Below are 18,100 nucleotides of genomic sequence, written 5' to 3' on the forward strand. Positions count from 1 at the left end.
CTTCTCTTTCGCCATCTCATAACTGACACTGGTGTAGCTCAAGTGAGTTTCCCCAGGGCAGCATCATCAGAACCACTCAAGCGTGGCAGGAATGCGGTCCCTGGGCCTAGGGCCCGGCAATCTGCGCTCCATCACGCCCGCCAAGTGATTCTGGGGCTGCCAAAGTTTGACATCCAGAAACTCTGGGCTGGTCTTCTTTGCACATTCTTCCCTCCAAATCAGCTGAATTGTTCTGAAATACACAATCCACCTACAATCACTACACTTTGCTGCCCCAGATCTTCAATAGTGTCTGGAATCAGATAACTTTGGGCATCCCTTCAAATCCTTTTGGTCACATCACTCACTCCAACTAACTACAGAGCTGTGATGCTCTGCTCCATGCGGATTTTGTTTGTTTGTTTTTCATACAGGTTTTTACCCACTTTGTGCAGGAGTAATCTGCCTCTCCTCAATCCTGCCTGCCCCCTTCTGATCCTTCCTGGGGCCTGGGCCACTGTGGCCCCAACCAGCCCGTAAGTGGGAGTGATCCTGGCCAATGGGGGCCAGAGCCTGAGAATGAATGCGTTCTACATTCTTCCTGGGCTGGGTGCTCCTGGAAGCCCCATGGGACACAGCAGCTCAGCTTGGGGCCCCCATCCCAGCACCCTGGCCAAGTCCCTGGATCACACTTTCTAAGTAATCACTCTTAATAAGACTTTGTTGTAGGCTCTGCTTTCTGGAGACCCCAGACTAAGACATGCCCTTTATCTATCCGCATTCAGCCAGATGTTCACGTCCTATAAGGCTAGACTGTAGGACGGAGGTTACACCCTGAACAAGACAACCCCTGCCCTCCAAGGGCCCTAATAACCAGTGTATCACGGGACTGGGGAGGCAGGACCCCTCCAGGAGGCCTCCTTCCTTGCCTTAGACGTGAAATGACAGTGATACGAAATCACACCCATGCTTTCTGGGAAAGGAGTGTTCCCCTCCTGTGTCCGTCTTTTCTTAGACTTGTTCATTCTTCCTGCATTAGATGGGCACCTCCCAGTCCCGCTCCCCCCAAACCCAGCAATCTATAGATCCCCCAGAACCTCTGTGTCCCGTCACAACTTGTTACCAGCTACCGAGCCTTACCTTCAGCCGGCCTCTGTGACTAATGGTTGACAGAGTGGATTTGGGAACAAGACTCCTTGGGTTTGCATCCTGGCTCTACCACCTATATCACCTGTGCAACTTTGGGCAATCTGTGATCCAGCATCTTTATTTGGAAAGTGGGGGCAAAAGCATCTCCCCCATAGAACTGTTAAGGAAGCAACATTAATATGTGAATACGCACATACATGCTTAGAGCCACACAGACACCCCGGCAGTACTATGCGAGGGTGGCTATTGTAACTGTTAAGTCTTTATTCTCATCCCAGCCCTGTGATCTAAACATTATCACCTAACTGTTCAGATGGAAAGCTGGAGCTCAGAGAGGTTAAGTGATGCCAGTGTGCCCAGTCACGCAGCTGCTCAGAGGTGGAGCTGGCACTTGAACTCCGTCTGCCCCAGTCCAGAGTCCTTGGCACCCAGGGGCTGTTTTTTCCTGGTGCTCTGGAGCTAAGCTGCAGCGTTAAACCTTTCTTCCACCTTGAGGGGAGGACTGCTCCCTGCCTGCGGATGGGCTTTGATTATTTCATGGAGGGAGACCATCCAGGAGGAACACAGGGTTTCCGGAGGCCCTGGAGGCACCAATCAGCCCCCACACCTCGGAACCTTGTTCCCTTTTCTCCTGATTCAATCTTTGTCCCCCAGTGTCAGCTGTAACTGTGTGGTGATGTCTGGGCTGCTGGGATCAGAGAAAGGATTTTGTTCATAACGGTATTTCCAAGATTGCCTTCCAAGGAAAACTTACGCCTTCCGAGGCCCAGTGGAGTTAAACCAAGAACAGCTCTGGGGTTTAAGATGTCTAGAAAATATTGGGTTAAATAAAGTCAAAAGATCTCCTGGCCCCTTTCCCACCCAGGATGTCTGAGGACCTTTAACATGTGTGCGTGGGCTGGGACTCTCCAAAGGGGACTTCAGCCTACGTGTTTCCCCCAGTTACCCGAGGAACCCTCTTTCCTGAAGATGACCTTTCAGATTTGCCGAACTAGCTTTGGGCACAGCTGCTGTAGAGTTTGGCACACTCTACCCTCTTCCAGAAGGACAGATTACAGAAACCAGATGGGGGTTTCCCTGATCCGGCTGCTCCCGCCTGAGGAGTCTGTTCCCTACACTTGGGAGAAAGTGTGAATCGCCCATCTTGGGCTTTGGGTGCCAGTGCTGGGGTGCAGGAAGGGCGTGTTCAGCGGGAAGGCAAGGGCCTTCTGTGTCCTAGAAAGTGCATGCCGCCTCCAAGCCCAGGCCCAATGGTGGCTAAGGTTCTGCCATGTTGCCTTGTTTATTACAGCTATGCTGGTTAGTAAAGTGGAAATTCCTCCATACCTATTAGTTGAAAGCTGCTGCTCTGAGCCCTCAAGTTCCCTCACCCCCACTGCTGTTCCTGCCACTACAGCCTCTCTTGTGGGACCCTCTGCACCTTCCCAGGATCTGGCAGCCAAGGGGTTAATGCATGGTGCAGCCTGGGGCCCCCTAGGACCCTCCCAGCCTCCAGCAGGCCTGGGTCTATTCCAGCTGGTCACAGCTCTGCCATATTTTCGTTCTATTTGTTTGTCCAGTTGCTAGTCGTATCCTACTCTTTGCAACCCCATGGACTGCAGCACACCAGGCTTCCCTGTCCTTCACTATCTCCTGGAGCTTACTCAAACCTATGTCCATTGACTCGGTGATGCCATCCAACCATCCTATCCTCTGCCATTCCTTTCTCCTCCTGCCTTCTACGCTTCCCAGCGTCAGGGTCCACACCAGTCGATATAACTATAATATCATCCTTGGTGTCCACTATTAGTACCCACCAGATGCTCTAATGTCAGAAGACATGAGCAGATGAAGAACATAGGAACAATGGTATACTAGAGGAGAAAGAGCACAGACTCGGGACTTCAGATCTTTCAACCTCTCTCTCCGCCATCCCTAGCTGTGTACCCTGGGGAGGTTGTTCTCTCTCCCTGAGACTGTTCTCATCTGCACGCCAGGTGTTACAAGGGTGAAGGAGACCCGTGGCCAGCACAGGGCCTGGGCCCCACAGAATGTTAGTGGCCTCTTCCGTCCCCACTGTGCCCAGTGCAAGATGCTGGTGGGTGGCTGGTGCTTGGAGTGATGATCCTCACAAGTGTCTCTTGCCCAGAGCACCCTCCTTATTAAGGGAGCTGTTCCATAGTCACATCTAATTACCCTCTAACTGCCTGCTCCCCACTGGGCCCTGCCTAGGCAGGAGCTGGTATCTAATTGGAGCCACTCCATTGTCCTGGCAGGACTCTATTCCTGCTAGGGGAGGCGGTCCGGGTGGGAGGCCAGCTCTGCCTGGCTCCTGCAGGCTGCTTCCAGCTAAGGGGTAGGGACAGCAAAGGTGAGTATGGTTTCCCCTGAGTTACTGCTCCCGGTGAGAGCAGGACGCAGGACGGGGAAGACTGTTGCCTGAGCTCATGGTGTTGGAGGCTCTGTGTAGTTTATTCCTCCGTTAAAGCCATCTGGATAATGTCTAGGGGTGCTTGCTTGGAGCCCAGCAGACCTGGGTTGAATCCTTGCTCTCTCTTTACCAGCTTTGGCATTAAAATCTTCATCTGATCCTCAGGTTTGCTATCTGAAGAATGGGAAAGTAGGAAGGAAAAGATAGAAGGACATAAGGGTTTCACACCGAGCCCAGGACACACATGCTTTTGTTGAGGCTACTGATACAGCTTCACACTTCTGATTCCATCCCACCCACCAGGCCCGAAGGCCTCTGGCTGGACGCTTTCACAACTCACATCTCACTGAACGCTCACAGCAACTCAGTGGGAATAATTTGATTTTTTTCTTCGAAAGGGAGACTGAGATTCAGAAAGTTAAGTGACTTACTCAAGATCACCCAGCTGGTAAGCTGAAGAAGTCTTATTTCAATGTTCTTTCTGCATCCTCTCCTGACATTCATTCATAAATAAACATTTATTGGGTGCCTATTAGATCCAGCAAGGATTGGTCTCCAGACTTTGGGTCACATCCAGAGACCTTCATATCTGTAGCTTCATTCCCTACCCCCTTCTTCCTGAATGCCTCTACTATAGAGTTGAGATTCAATTTCCCAGTCTCTTTACAGCTAAAGATGGCTCATATATGTGTCTGACAATCTGGCAGGGGGAGTTAGGGCCAGCGCTAGTGGGAGGTAGATTGATCTTTCAAGGAATCCTGGTAAAAATTTCGAAAAGCTTTGAAATCCTGGTAAAGAATTAAAGCTACATTAGTACATAGGCTAACTTCTCTCTTTCTGCCTTAAATACAGACATGACTTCTGGGGTGGCAGCAGCCATCTTGTGACCATGAGACTTCAAACATAAAAATGAAAACCAATAAGCTACGAATGTTCAAGAAGAAGGATGATAATTCTGGGTTCCTGATGGCATTGCTGAGACCTGAACTACCACTCCAGTCACCTACTAAAAGGTGAGAAGGACAAACCCCTATTTGTTTAGGGGCTAAACTTGAGGCCAGTAGTTCTCAAGGTGTGATACTTGCTTGAACAGCAGCACGGGCATTACATAAGAACTTATTAGAAAAGCAAAATTTTGCCCTCCTTCCATGATTCGGACCTGCTAAAGCAGAAACTCTGAGCAAACTGAATTTTTACAAGCCCTCTGGGTGGTTCTGATGCATACTGAAGTTTAGGAACCATTGACCTAAGCACCTCATTGATCTGGTACTTGTTTACTTGTATCTGAGAGTAAATCTCACTGACACTATCTCTCTGAGTTTTTGCTTAAAGACTTTTCCCTGCCTAGAAAGCCCAATTTGCCCTTCTCTTCTAGACTTTTTCATTAAATGAATTAATTTTGATAAGAGAAATCCAGAATGGCAGAAAATTCAGCTGCTGCAACTTGGCAAGGTACACAATTATTTTCTGGATTTGGTCTCAGCCATCTCAGAGGGCTGGATATAAGCACAAAGCTATAAAATTGTGCCATTTAAGAAAATATCTGGTTCCAGCTGGAAAACTTAGAATTGGAGTTTGTCTCTCTCCCTTTTACATGAGACCAGAAGGAGTGATCAGCATGCTCCAGTATCCTTCCTTTCAGCTGCCACAAGTTCCCCCAGGCCTCCTCTCAGTGAGACCTTGATCTGAGCCCACATGGTCCATGGTGGGCAGCTCAGATGCTGGGCTGATGGCCCAAGAAGGCAAAGGCAGAAGTGAAAGACCTTTTGAGACCTAGGCTCCAAAACTCACACAACCTCACTTTGGCCAGATTCTGCAGTCACAGGCCAGTCTGTATTCAAAGGGGTGGAGAAGCAGGCTTTACCTCTGGCTGGGACGTTCAGGGCCTCACGTTGCAAAGGGGCCAGTGTACTGGGATGGGAGGAAGGTGCGGCCCTTAAACCACTTACCAGGCTCTTCTCGTCTCTCACTTTGCTTTAATCTCGCAGACAGCTTCATGTTTCCTCTGAGACATTATTGCAAATCCATTCTTGGTTCCAATTTTTCTGCGAGTCAGAGATTCTTTAGTTGCAAGGAATAGAAATGACTCAAAATAGCTCAAGGAAGCTGGGAAGAGTACAGATATCGTGGAAATGAAATGGATTTGGACCTGGCAGAACCTGGAGCTGGGAGGAACCAAGAAAGTACCTTTTTCTCGATTACTTTGTTTCCTCTCTCTTCTTTATCTATGTGATCTTGCTTCTACAATTCTCCTTTTTCTGTCTACATACCCTGCATCCTTGTGGCTTCTTTTCTTCCCTGTCATTTTGGTCTCAGATATGCAAGCAAGAGTCTGCTGGTCTGTGGAGGAGGGAATGCAAAAGACAGCTGGCAAGTTTCTGGTGTTCAGACTGGCCCCAATTCCAGTCTGTTATAGACCCAGAACCCCAGTTAACTAGAGACTTCTTGTCCCTGAGTTCATATTTTTATGGAAAAAGGGTTCCCTGGACCTGCAGTGGGCTGGCACCCTGGGATCGTCCCATCGGCTCATCACCTGCAAACATCAAGGAAGATGTGACACAAAAATGGCTTCCCAGGTACAGCCCCGCTCCTGGGCTGTGAGTGTGCTGTTCTTGAGGGCAGCAGGCTGTCAGAATTTAACTGTGACTTCCCTGGGGTGCTGGGACCCAGGGAGAACCCTCAGTGTGTTTCCCAGGACCACAGTAAACAGCTTGACTGGTTGACCCAGCAACCCTCCCCGTGAGGACCTTGTCTTCCAGGCCCCCCCGGGATTGCTCTTTTGCTCCCAGAAGGGTGAGCCATTACCTGCTTGTGCTGTGGAGGTGCCCGAGGCCCAGCAGGAACCACGGGCTTGCTGCTCCTGCACTGTATGAATCGTGTAACCATTGGTCCATCTTCCCGAGCTTCCGTTTCTCCATCTGCAGGACAGGTGTGGGGTCCCTAACCCCCACTTGGGAAGGCTGAAGGTAGCAGATGCTAAGTGTCTAATAGATAGGCAGTCCCTATGTCTCAGGCAGTGTGGTTCTACTTATGGTTTTTCGACTTTATGACGGTATGAAAGCAATAGCATTCAGTAGAAACCATACCTCAAATTTTTAATTTTGACCTTTTCCCAGGCTGGTAACACGTAGCACATTATCTCATGACGCTGGGCAGCCGCAGCCACAGCTCCCAATCAGACACACGGTCAGGAGGGCGAATAATCGATACGCTTACAGCCGTTCTGTACCCAGACAACCATTCTGGTTTTCACTTTCAATATAGCATTCAATCAGTTACATAAGAGAGGCAACATTTCATTATAAAACAGGCTTTGTGTTAGATGATTTTGTCCAACTGTGGGCTGACGTAAGTGTTCTGAGCATGTCTAAGGTAGACCGGGCTAAGCCACGATCTTTGGTAGGTTATCTGCAAAACTGCCTTTCGGATTTATGACATTCTCAATTTACATTGGGTTTATTGGGATATAATCCAGTTGTAAGATGAGGAAGATCTGTAGTGGATGGTATTGGAGATACTAAAAAGTGATGGCTGAGTAACAATAATGGTACTGATAATGATGAACATACCTTACTAAGAAATAAACTCCCTTGACCTGTTATTTATTTTTTTAAGATTTATTCATTTATTGGCTGTGGTGGGTCTTCGTTGCTGCACACAGGTTTTCTCTAGTTGCAGCGATGGGGGCCCCTGTTTAGTTGTGGTGTGCAGGCTTCTCATCGCGGCGGGACTCCTTTTCAGTCGCGGTGGCTTCTCCTGTTAGGGAGCACGGAATCTAGGCACACGGGCTTCAGTAGTTGCAGCGGTCGGGCCTGGTGGTTGTAGCTCACAGGCTCTAGAGCACAAGCTGGGGCACAGGGCTGAGTTGCTCCACGGACTGTGGGATCTTCCCGGACCAGAGATCGAACCAGTGTCCCCTGCATTGGCAGGCCCAGGGAAGTCCCAGCATGTGAGTTTTAAGGGGATGAATCTCTCACTGCTTGCAGAAGAGTAGGACTGCCTTGGCCCTGGGGACATAATCAGCAGGTGTGGTGTGACTCAGTTAAGTGACACCTTGGGTCTCCTTGATGCCTGGGGCAGATGTGTGTGTGCAGACGTGCGGATGTGTAGGCGTGTGTGTGTGTGTGTGTGTGTGTGTGTGTGTGTGTGTACACGGTAGGCGTCTGACGACACACATCTCCCAACTTCCCGGCTCTTAAACCTGCACGGCCAAGGGTTCGAGCTTCTGTGCAGCAGGTTACAGCAGGGTCTCTGAAGCTGGGCTTGCTCAGGGCCTCTCTACTTCCTCCCGAGGTCAGTCAGGCCCCTGCAAGATCCAGGGCCCCACAGCATGGGGTAAGTCCTGGGACATGCTGGGTGGATTCTGACACAGGTTGATGAATGTTACAGACCCCTTTTTTTTCTTTTCTCAACCGTTTTCCTTGTGGTCACAGCCTGCTTGGAGCATCCCTGTGGGAACATGGGGTGCGGGTCAGATAAAATTCAGATTTAAAAATTGAGTTCCCAGGCAGCACACAGGAACTGAAGACCCAGACGGCTGTTGGCAGGTAGGGGCAGGAAGTCGAGCCCCTTGCGTTGCTGGCTTTAGAGTTTGGGTGACTCAGACGACAGCTATCGGCCCAGCCTTACCTCTGAGGTCTCCGTGAGATAGTCTTTATGCCCTTTGTCCCAAGACCTAGAGAAGTTCAAAGCCTTCTCCTCCACTTTTGCTAATTCCCAGCAAGAATTAATGAGAGCAGAAAGGGGAGGGGCTCCTCCCCTGGATGGTCTTCCTTCTGGGCCTGTGCTCCCCGGACACGCTGCCACGCTGCCTCTGAACGGTGCCTCACTGATCCTGATGTGAAATTGGCTTCATTTCCAGAAGGGAAACAGCAAGCATTTGCATAAAATATTCATGAATGCAATATCTTCTACTGGAAAACCTGGGGGGGAGGGTGGGCCTTATCACAAAATGCACATTCTCATAACTTCAGCTGCTGCTTCTCTTGCTGGCTGTGTCGTAGAGTGATTACCAGCTAGGGGTTTGGAGCCAGACTGTCTGGGTTCAAAGCCCAGCCGTGCTGCTGTTTACTAGCTGTGCCAGCCTGGACATCTTCCCTACCTCTCTGTGCCTCTCTAAAATCTTTCTCTGAAAATGAAGTTGCTCAGTCATGTCTGACTCTTTGTGACCCTGTGAACTGTAGCCTCCCAGGCTCCTCCGTCCATGGGGTTTTCCAGGCAAGAATAATGGAGTGGGTGGCCATTTCCTTCTCCAGGGGATCTTCCCAACCCAGGGATCGAACCCAGGTCTCCCACATTGCAGGCAGACTTTTTTATTGTCTGAGCTACCAGGGAAGCAGGCAAATTAATGAGTTAATAGTTGTAAACTGCTTAGAGAAATGCCTAACTCAGGAGGTGCTCTAGAAGCAACTAGTAAATTTAACCCCTTTCACTTGAAAACTGGGACTTATCATACTGGTTATGAGGAAGAAATGACATTAAAAGCATTGTGGACTTCTTTTTTGTTGGTTTTTTGTTTTTTTTTTTTTTTTTTTTTGCTCTTTGGTGGGGCCTGTGCTGCCAGGAGTCCAACTCCCAGCTTATCTGGGGAAGACTCCTCAGTCCCTGAGGTGTGGGTGGACCTGGAGCCCCTCCCCTTGCACCAAAGCCCTTGGCAGCTGAAGCTGAGACCTGTGATCTTGCCTCTGTTGTCTGAACACCTCCCCTCTGGAACCTGATGCCAGCGGCATCCCAGCGTCAGCACTGGCTACGTGCCCCAGACAGCCTGTCTATTAACGTGACTGTGGCTGTGGGTCCTACCCCGTGGCCTCCCATGGTTCCTGCCAGTTCTCTGAGCCTGATTCACCCCGTTTTGTAAGCTCCCCAAGCTCTATCTGCAGCAGAGACTTCTGCCCTCCCCCTCAGGAGCATCCCCCCCACTCATTTAACTGGGCTAACAGCTGCTAGGCACACACCTAGACTCCCCAGCCTCCCTCGGCACAGGTGTGGCTGTCGAACAGGCTCCAGCTGTCTGAACGCAGACAGCTGAACAACTCCGCAGATGGGGTGGGGTGAGCAGCAGTAAGGGTACACCTTCCGGGGGGGCCTTGCACGGACAGACCATCCCCTCCCCCCCTTATTCCCCTTCCTGCTAGCGGAGCAGTGAACCTTCCTGGAGCATATGCTGAGGGCCTGAAAAATTCATGGAGCAGAACCACCATTACATTTCGGCTACTTCCTGAAAAAGAAAGAAATTTCTCTCATTTAAGCTATGCTATTCCTGGCCTCCTTTCTCTGGAGCTCCCTGCCTTATAGGTAGCTAGTTCAGTTCAGTTCAGATCAGTCAATAGTCGTGTCCGACTCTTTGCAACCCCGTGGACCGCAACACGCCAGGCCTCCCCGATCATTGTCACCTCCCGGAATTGACTCAAACTCATGTCCATTGAGTTGGTGATGCCATCCAACTGTCTGTAATATGACTTCTAATAGATTTCCTCCGTGGCTTCAGCTACCAGAGGTGGTTCCTATATCTTTTCTTTTTTGTTTTTTTCTGCTCTGTACTTTTCTTTTTCTCTTTCTTCCTCTTTCTTTCCGGTCTGCTCTTTCTCTGTAATTGAGCACCTTGGTTCCTGCATTGCACAGAGCACAGAGTGCGCACATTCCTTAGTGCAGATCCGGGTTTGGATAAATACTAGCGGTTGTTTGCGTTGTTCCTCGCCCCCGCCATCCTGGATGCCCTGGGAGCTTGCGAAGTCTCCCTTCTTGCAGGGCAGCCTCCTCCCTCACTCTGAGGCTTGGGCACCAGGCCCAAAGTTCTTACCTCTCTCCCCAACACTTGTCAAAATATTTTTTCCAAACAATGTTACGTATATTCCCATGAGGAGCTCTGGCGCCAGCTGTGAAGTTAATAAAAGTCCCTCCCCTCAGATGGGCTTTTTTGGTTTTGTTTTGCCCGTGAGCCTGTCGTCCACCATTTCTATTTCTTTGATCTCTAAACGGAAAACAAAATTCAAGGAACCTGAGCCCACAGCCCATGGAGAGAGGCCTGGAGGGTAGAGGTCAGCAGGACCTGAGCCAAAATACAGTGTCAGGTGGCAAATCAGAGAATGCCAGACCCGGAACAGCCTCAAGAGGCTGGATGGGAAAGTGATCACTGGATGTCAACGGTGAGCCAGAGACCACACTGGGACCCCTGCTTCCTCAGTTTCTTTATCCGTAAAATGGGTATATTAGTATCTTCCTCACATGTTGCTGAGGAGAAGTAACACAGGTAAAGTGCCTGGCACACACCCGGCACATGTTCCCCCGGATGGTATTTCCTATGGCTGTTTCTGTATTATTTGTTTGGAATTATTGCTTTTTTATTGGAGGATAATTGCTTGATGGCATTGTGTTGTTTCTGCCGTATATCAACATGAATCAGCCACAGGTATACGTATGTCCTCTGTTCTGGATTAGGTGTTCCCAAACTTGCCTTATCTTCCTACCACACTGGTTCTCAAACTTGAGCATGCATCAGAGTCACCTAGAAGGTTTGTTGAAAAGGGGGCCCACCCCCAGAGCTGCTGATTCAGTAGGTCTGTACTGGGACCAGGAATCGGCATTTCCAACAAGGTCCCAGAGGGTGCTGATGCTGCTGGTGTGGGGATCACACTTAAAGAACCACTGTTCTACTGCACTAGTGGCTTAATGACAGACCCGAAGTTGATCTGGGAAGGCGAACGCAAAAGTAGAGAGCTGGAAGAGCTCTAGCAAAGCTTCTTATGGGGTAACTCAGATCTGGGGGAGAAGCGCCTTTGCACAGGGTTCGGGTGGAAGAGGAATTGGGGAAGGTTTCACAAAAGAAGTAATACTTGAGTGGAACTTGAAGAGCCAGGAGAAATTTGCCAGGCTGGCTGGACAAGGAGCATCCCCAGCAGAGGGAACAGCAGGTACAGAGGTAAGGCGGCAGGAGAAAACACAGCACATTGGAGGCACAGCGCTCCTTTTTCTTAACTCCCGAGGCATCTTCGGAGAGCACGATGGAGCTGACGGGACACACTTAGCAGCCTGTGTGCGCATTTGAAGACACCAAGGAAGGTATGTGAGGATCCGTTCCCGGGATGGGCAGCTGAAGCCCTGAGACCGAAAGGCTTGCCTTCACACCCCACAGGACACATCATCTTTGATGACGCTTGCGGACTTCAGTGATACCGTGCATGGACAACTCAAAAAGCTTTAATCCCAGTACTGCCCACTGCATGGATATGTTTCCATACCTTTATGCGAGATGGAGCTTAGAAGCACAAATGCTGGATTTCCATGACATGCTTGGTGGGAACAGCAGGGCAGACTGTATAAAACAAAGTCTGGATTCGAAAATCCAAGTTGCAAATTCACCCACGGACCCAGCTTTCCTCCTTGGAAGGCTCCTCTTCCCCTGGTCCCCCAGCTTTTTCTCTCTTCCCTTCTCCATCATGCCTATTGCTCGGCTGTTTCCTGCTCTGCTTGTAAATCTCACCCCAGAGAACACAGCTACTCGCCTGCAATAGCAATTACACATTATTGGAGGGTCAGTGGTGACGCACGCAGGCGGCTTCTAGGCGTTTGCAGGTGTCCATGGGGAGCTCAGGGTCCCAGGGGCCTATTGGGCCCATGCATCCCTCTGGGGGATCAGCAGGCTGGAGACCTCCAAATGTCACCACCTGCGTCCACATCCCACGTTAGCTCAGCCCCTACTGTGTGTGAAAGTCAAGGCGAGTTGCTGAAGTATGCCTCTGTGGCTCCGTCGGCTCTGTGCAGTGACCTCTCCTATCACAGGCCTACTACGCACGGGCTCTGTGTCAGGGCCTGTCCATACGTTTGTGCTCTTGTTTCATCTTCTACTTTTCCAAAAGAGGTAGGCGCTAACATGCGCCTTTCATAGAGGAGAAAAGTGAATTTCAAGCAGCTTAAGTAACCACAGGAGCTGAGAGACAGTATGGTGCAGGAGTTAAGAGCAGAGACCCTGGAACCAGCCTGCCTCAGTTCAAGTCTCAGCTTAGCACCGACCCGCTGTGTGACCTTGGGGAAGTTATTTAACCCCTGTGTACCTGCTTCTTCCTCTGTAGAATGAGGGTCTCTTTGATGGTGACATAAGTCAATGTATCTTGAATAGTGGCTGCCATATATATATCAGTTATTGCTATTGTTAATTCATGGAACTCAAGTGGGCTGACCCATGCTGGTTCCAATCTCCCCTCTGCCCCGCTGCCACTAAGGCTGGTTTCTGGGAGGAGGGAAGATAAAGACATGAGGGATCCTGATGGTGTCTGCACTCTCTACTCTAGAGAGTCAGACTGGCATGGTTTGAATCCTCAAGTCTCTTGACTCTCTGAGCCAGAGTTTCTACATCTTTACAATGTTGTGTCTTCAGGGTTAAGAACCAGGTGCTCAGGTTACATCCTCAGTTCTGCCATTTTCCAGCTGCAGGACTTTGGGTGAAAGACTTTCTCTCTCCGGGCCTCAGTTTTCTCATCTGTAAAATGGGGATGATACTAGTTCCCACATCATAGGGCTGTTAGAGGGATGACATGAACTGTCCCATGCAGTGTCCTTTGAACTGTACTGGATGCACAGTAAGAACTACCCAGGTGTGTGGTGAGATCCTAATGTACATAGAGCAACACAGGCCGGCCACAGAGCAGGTGCTCAGTAAACAACAGCAACGATGAGCAGGAGGCAAGGAGGCTGCAAGTTCCGACTTTCTTCTTACTCACCGGAAAGCCTCCGGGCCAAGAATTCTCCATCCTGCCTACATGGGGATTTTTTTTTTTTAATGCCAGCACTCAAGACCCAGACCCCAGAGATTCTTACTTAGTTAAGCCTACACAGGGCCTGGCCTCAAATGATTTAAAAAAAAAAAAAAAAACCCAGGAGATTCTAACAAGCAGCCAGGATTGAGAACCACTGAATTGGGAAATAATCGAGGGGCCCACTTAGAGGAGATATTTTAACTAGGGCAAGGCAGGCCTCTTGGAGGAGGCGGCATTTAACCTGAGATCTGAAGGGTGAGAAGGAGACCGAAGACTGGGGGAGGGGGTGGGTTTCATACAGTGAACAGGGCAGGTGCAAAAGTCCTGAGGCAAGTGTGAACCTCAGGTGTGTTAGAAAAAGAGCAGGAAGGCCAGGGTGGCAGAGACGGCCATGTGTGAGAGGCAATAGCTAAGGATCTGAGTCCAGGATGACAAATACGGGAAGCTGAGTTCCCCTCTGGCCAGAGGGACAGGGGTTAGCATTTGAACTAGGCAGAGAGCAGCTGAGGGCATCCACCTGTCGTGTCTACAGCTGATTTAAGTCCCTCGAGTATCCTCAAGTTCTTGGGAATCTGTAGACCCGGGTCTCAACCTCCCTGAGCCAATTCTGTCCTGGCACCCTCATCGGTAGGCCATCAGCCTCGGAAGGATCCTTTGGGACAGGAAGGTTGGGGGCTATTCCAGTGCCCAGAGAGGGAGAAGGGGGACAGAGGCTGGACCAAACACTCCCTGGGGCCATCACAAAGGCCACTTGGGCTGGTGGCTGCTCTGGCAGCAAAGGGCCGCGGGGCTGCCAGGAAAATGCCAGCCTCCTGTGAAGGCTTAATTAGTCCACTCCTGCCACTGCCGGGGGACGGCTCGGTGGGGAGCAGGTGTTTCTATTTTCTGGCACAATTATCTGGGGAGTGAGGTCAGAGGCATCAGTGGATGTGTCTGCGGCTTTGCGTGTGTGCTGAGGAGTCTGTGTGGAGGTGCCTGTGTGCCTGCCTCGTCGTGTAGCATTGCATGATTGTGCTCCAGGCTCTCATAGGAGAATGCCCCTCTGAACGGTGTGCATCTGTGTGTGGTTCTTGTGTCTGCTGAGTGTGGCCGTGTCTTTGTGTTTCCTGTCTTCCTATAACAGAGCCTGTTATGTCTGGATCTATCCTCACCACATGCAATTGTGTGTGCGTCTCTGTGTGTGATCACGTGTCTAGAGCATGTGCCTTGTCGGAGGGTGCAGTCTGGCGCGAGAAGTACGTCCCTCCCAGGGCAGGCTGGTCCCACCTCAGTGCCCTGTTTCCTCCGCTGTCCAGAGGGCCTGGGGGTCTCCATCCCCCAGGGTCTCACGAGCACATGTGTTGATGGTCCGCCCCGGCGGCCAAGTCCAGTCTTGCGAGGAAGGGGTCTGTGTCCAGCTCCTTTGTCTGGGCAGTGGGTGGCCACTCCCCAGGCCTTGTTGGTGTGCGCATTTCCTGCCGGAGGCCCAGGTGGGGCCCAGCTGCATCCGGACCGGGCCTCTGACATGGGCTTAGACGGCGGCGGGGCCTGGCCTGGGGCCGCCTGGGCCCCATGTGCTGTCTGTGCGTGGGGATCGCCTTCCCGAGGAAGAGCCTTCCCGCCCCCAGTCTGCAGCCTCCTTGACAGCTGGGGCTCAGAGAGACACAGAGGAAGAGGAAGTGACCCCCCCCTCCCCCCCGCCAAGAGCTCAGGAAGTGTTATCAGCTCAGGGCCAGCCGGGGCCAGGGGATATGAGACCTTGGGGAGCCTCTGGAGTCGTCAGCCGGGAGCATGATGGGTTTCCATGGAAATACTACCCAGCGTATGCCTGGACCACTTGCCCAGCATGAACTGAGCGTTCGCTCTGGGTCCGGCCCTGAACCCGGGCTGACGTCAATACCAATAACAACAATAACAAAGCAGCCCCGGCTGCTTCTCCCATTAGCACAGGCTCCTGCACTCTGCTCCTCCCAGCACTTTGTGGACCCCCTCTCCTCCTTGCAAACCCTCTGGATTCCTGGGTCTCACCCACCTCTGTCTCTCCTCAGGGCCTTGGCGTATTCTGTTCCCTCTTGTTGGAACAGGCTTCAGGACTTGACAGGGAATAATTTATGAGATAAAGACTGTAGGTGGGAGGGGGGTGAGGGGGGAAAGCAAGTGCAAAGGCCCTGAGGTTGTGGCATGGGCCTGGCATAGTCAAGACACAGCCCAGCAGCCAGTGTGACTGTGTAGGCCATGGTGAAGAAGGTGGATTTTATCTTAGCGACAGTGGCAAGCTTTTAAATGTGGGAGAGGTAGGATAGGTCTGTGTTTTTCAGTGTTCATGCTTCATGCATTGTGAAGAATACATTGGAAGAAGGTAGGAAGTGAAGTCAGGCCGACTGAGAGCGGCTGCTACTTACTGAACACGTGTGTGCAGATGATTCTGATGTATTATCTCATTAAATTGTTCCAACCAGCCTGTGAAGGAGATGCCATCAGCCTTGCTTTACAAACTTAGCAGGGCTCAGAGACGTTGAATGAGCAGCACAAAGTCACTCAGCTCTTTTCTTAGTGTCCATGGACTAAACACTAGAGAGATACCACTAAAGAGTTGGGGGAGTCTCTCGCTCCCCCAAGACACACACCTTTAATTTCACTGAGCTGGGAGACATTCTGAGAGGGCGACTCTTTAGGCCCCTGCTTCTGGTTTGGAGACCTGGATTGCAAGCACTGTGTTGTCTGCAGACCCATAGAGGTACTTGTGGACCGTGCGTCCTAGGCCTTCCTCCTTGGGTCTATTCACTATTCATCTGCTATAACCTACCGTCCCCCAGCCTCATAAACTCCACCAATAAGAAAAGTCACCTTGCTGCGGCCCCTCCCCTCTTCCTTCACAGCCACATCCAACTGGTCGTTCCGTCATTGTCGACTTTACCCGTGTTCCTCCACAGGTTCCGAGAAGTAAGGATCCGTATCTGTGGCTCAGCCATATCTCAGCACAGAGACATCACAAAGCCTCCCCTGATTGCTGAACAAATGGATGTTTTCCCCAAATATTGAGAGTTTAAAGAGTGGCAACTCAAACCTGATGAAGTCCAATCTCCAAACTGTCCAGGTGAGGAGATTAAGTCACAGAGAGGGCCAGGAACCCATCTGAGGTCACGCAGCAAGTGAGCAGCAGAATGGGGCTAGGCTCCTAGCCCAGTGACCCCCACTAGGCCACAAATCGAGGAGTGGAGAGAGGGGTGGCTATCCATGGCACATCAGGAGCTGTGCCCTGTAATCTGCTTGGGGGTCTGGAGAGAAGGGGGCATTAGTCTCATGGCCACTGTATCTGTCTTAGTCCATTCAGGCTGCTGGAACAAACTATCACAGACTGAGGGGCTTGTAAACGATGGAAATTCATTCCTCACAGTTCTGGAGGCTGGAGTCCAAGACAGGCGTGTGGGTATGGTCAGACTCTGGTGAGAATGCCCTTCTGGATTGCAGACCACTGACTTCTTGCTGTATCCTCACGTGGGGGAAGGGCAGGGGATCCCTCTGGGGCCCGTTTAACGAGGGCACTAATTCCACTCACAGGGGCACCAACCTCATGACCTAAGGATCTCCCACAGTCCCCACCTCCTAATACCATCTTCTTAGGTTTTCAGTGTTGCAAACTTTAGGGGGACACGAACATCTAAGCTATAGCAAAAGCCTCCAGCTTACTCACCCTTGAGCTAATCCCCAAGGCTGTGGCCTTGCTGCTCAGTCCTTCTGGGGGGCAGGATGCTGGAATCCAAACCCCGCTGTCCCCCAACCCCAGGATCCTCTCCCCTGTAGAGAAATTTGCTCGGGATCCTGACTGGAGAGTGATGGCACCTCCCTCTGGCAACACAGGCTCACGAAGGGCTCTGCATACCTGTCAGCTAGCTGGCTTTTCTCGTGTCTGACACCTCCCGTCTTCCTGAGGGCATGGACTGATTTCATTCACAGCAGCACCTTCAGCTCTTAGAATGCTGCCTGGCATGTAGGAGGTGCTCTATGAGGATCTGGGGACACCTGATCGCATGCCATAGTACCGTGGCAAAGACTGCAAAGGGTTTGCTTTCTGGTGGAGGCATACTTTAACCCACACCAACAGGGTGCCTATCCTGGCTGGGCTCCTTCTCTGCTGTGTGATCTTGGGCAAACAGCTTAACATCTCTGGGCCACAGTTCATCAAATGTAAAAAGGCAAAGTGCCAGAGCCCTGTGCCTGGGGACTGGCGGACATTGGTTTCCAGCCTTCACACTGGACTTTCATAGTCAGGTGAAGAAAACCATGATCAGGAAGTACAAGGCTCTTGCCCAAGGATTTTAGGCTATAGATAGATACATGGGATCCAGCTGTCCTCATGTGTAAACTCAGATCTGTCTAACTACAATTTCAATTCTTCCTGCCTCCCTTACCCTATTTGTTCATCTGTCCCACGAGGACTGGACGAGAGAATTTGGCAGGCAGACACCACTCCGCTCCTTGACCCTGGAGTACCCCAGCTCTCTCACTGCCTGCAGCCACAGAGCTACAGCCTGGGGAGAGAGCCAACTGAACGGACCGCCGCTCTTTGCAGACGCTGCCTGGCCGCGTAATGAATCCTCATTTTCCTTCCTCTGCAAAGATTGGCTTTGGAGACAGCATAGTCTCCTACCGAAACTGAGGTTGGTTGTTGTTTATGTAACTATTTAATTTGAAATCATTTGACACACAGAAGTTGTTGCAAAGATATCTTAGCATTCCCACATACCCTTCACCTGGTTTCCCCTCATGATAACATCTAAAGTAACTAGTGGTGCTAGTGGTAAAGAACCCGCCTGCCAATGCAGGAGAC

General features: G+C 50.9%; 1 long non-coding RNA gene across 1 annotated transcript; it reads left to right on the plus strand.

The window, feature by feature from the left end:
- Positions 1-433: 433 nt before the first annotated feature.
- On the plus strand, positions 434-16,360 carry LOC110148080 (uncharacterized). Its single transcript, XR_002317060.2, has 3 exons — positions 434-515; positions 4,391-4,551; positions 16,203-16,360. It is a non-coding gene; the product is annotated as an uncharacterized lncRNA (long non-coding RNA).
- The last annotated feature ends 1,740 nt before the right edge of the window (positions 16,361-18,100 follow it).

Source organism: Odocoileus virginianus, chromosome 10 (assembly GCF_023699985.2).
Source record: "Odocoileus virginianus isolate 20LAN1187 ecotype Illinois chromosome 10, Ovbor_1.2, whole genome shotgun sequence".
NCBI lineage: Eukaryota > Metazoa > Chordata > Mammalia > Artiodactyla > Cervidae > Odocoileus > Odocoileus virginianus.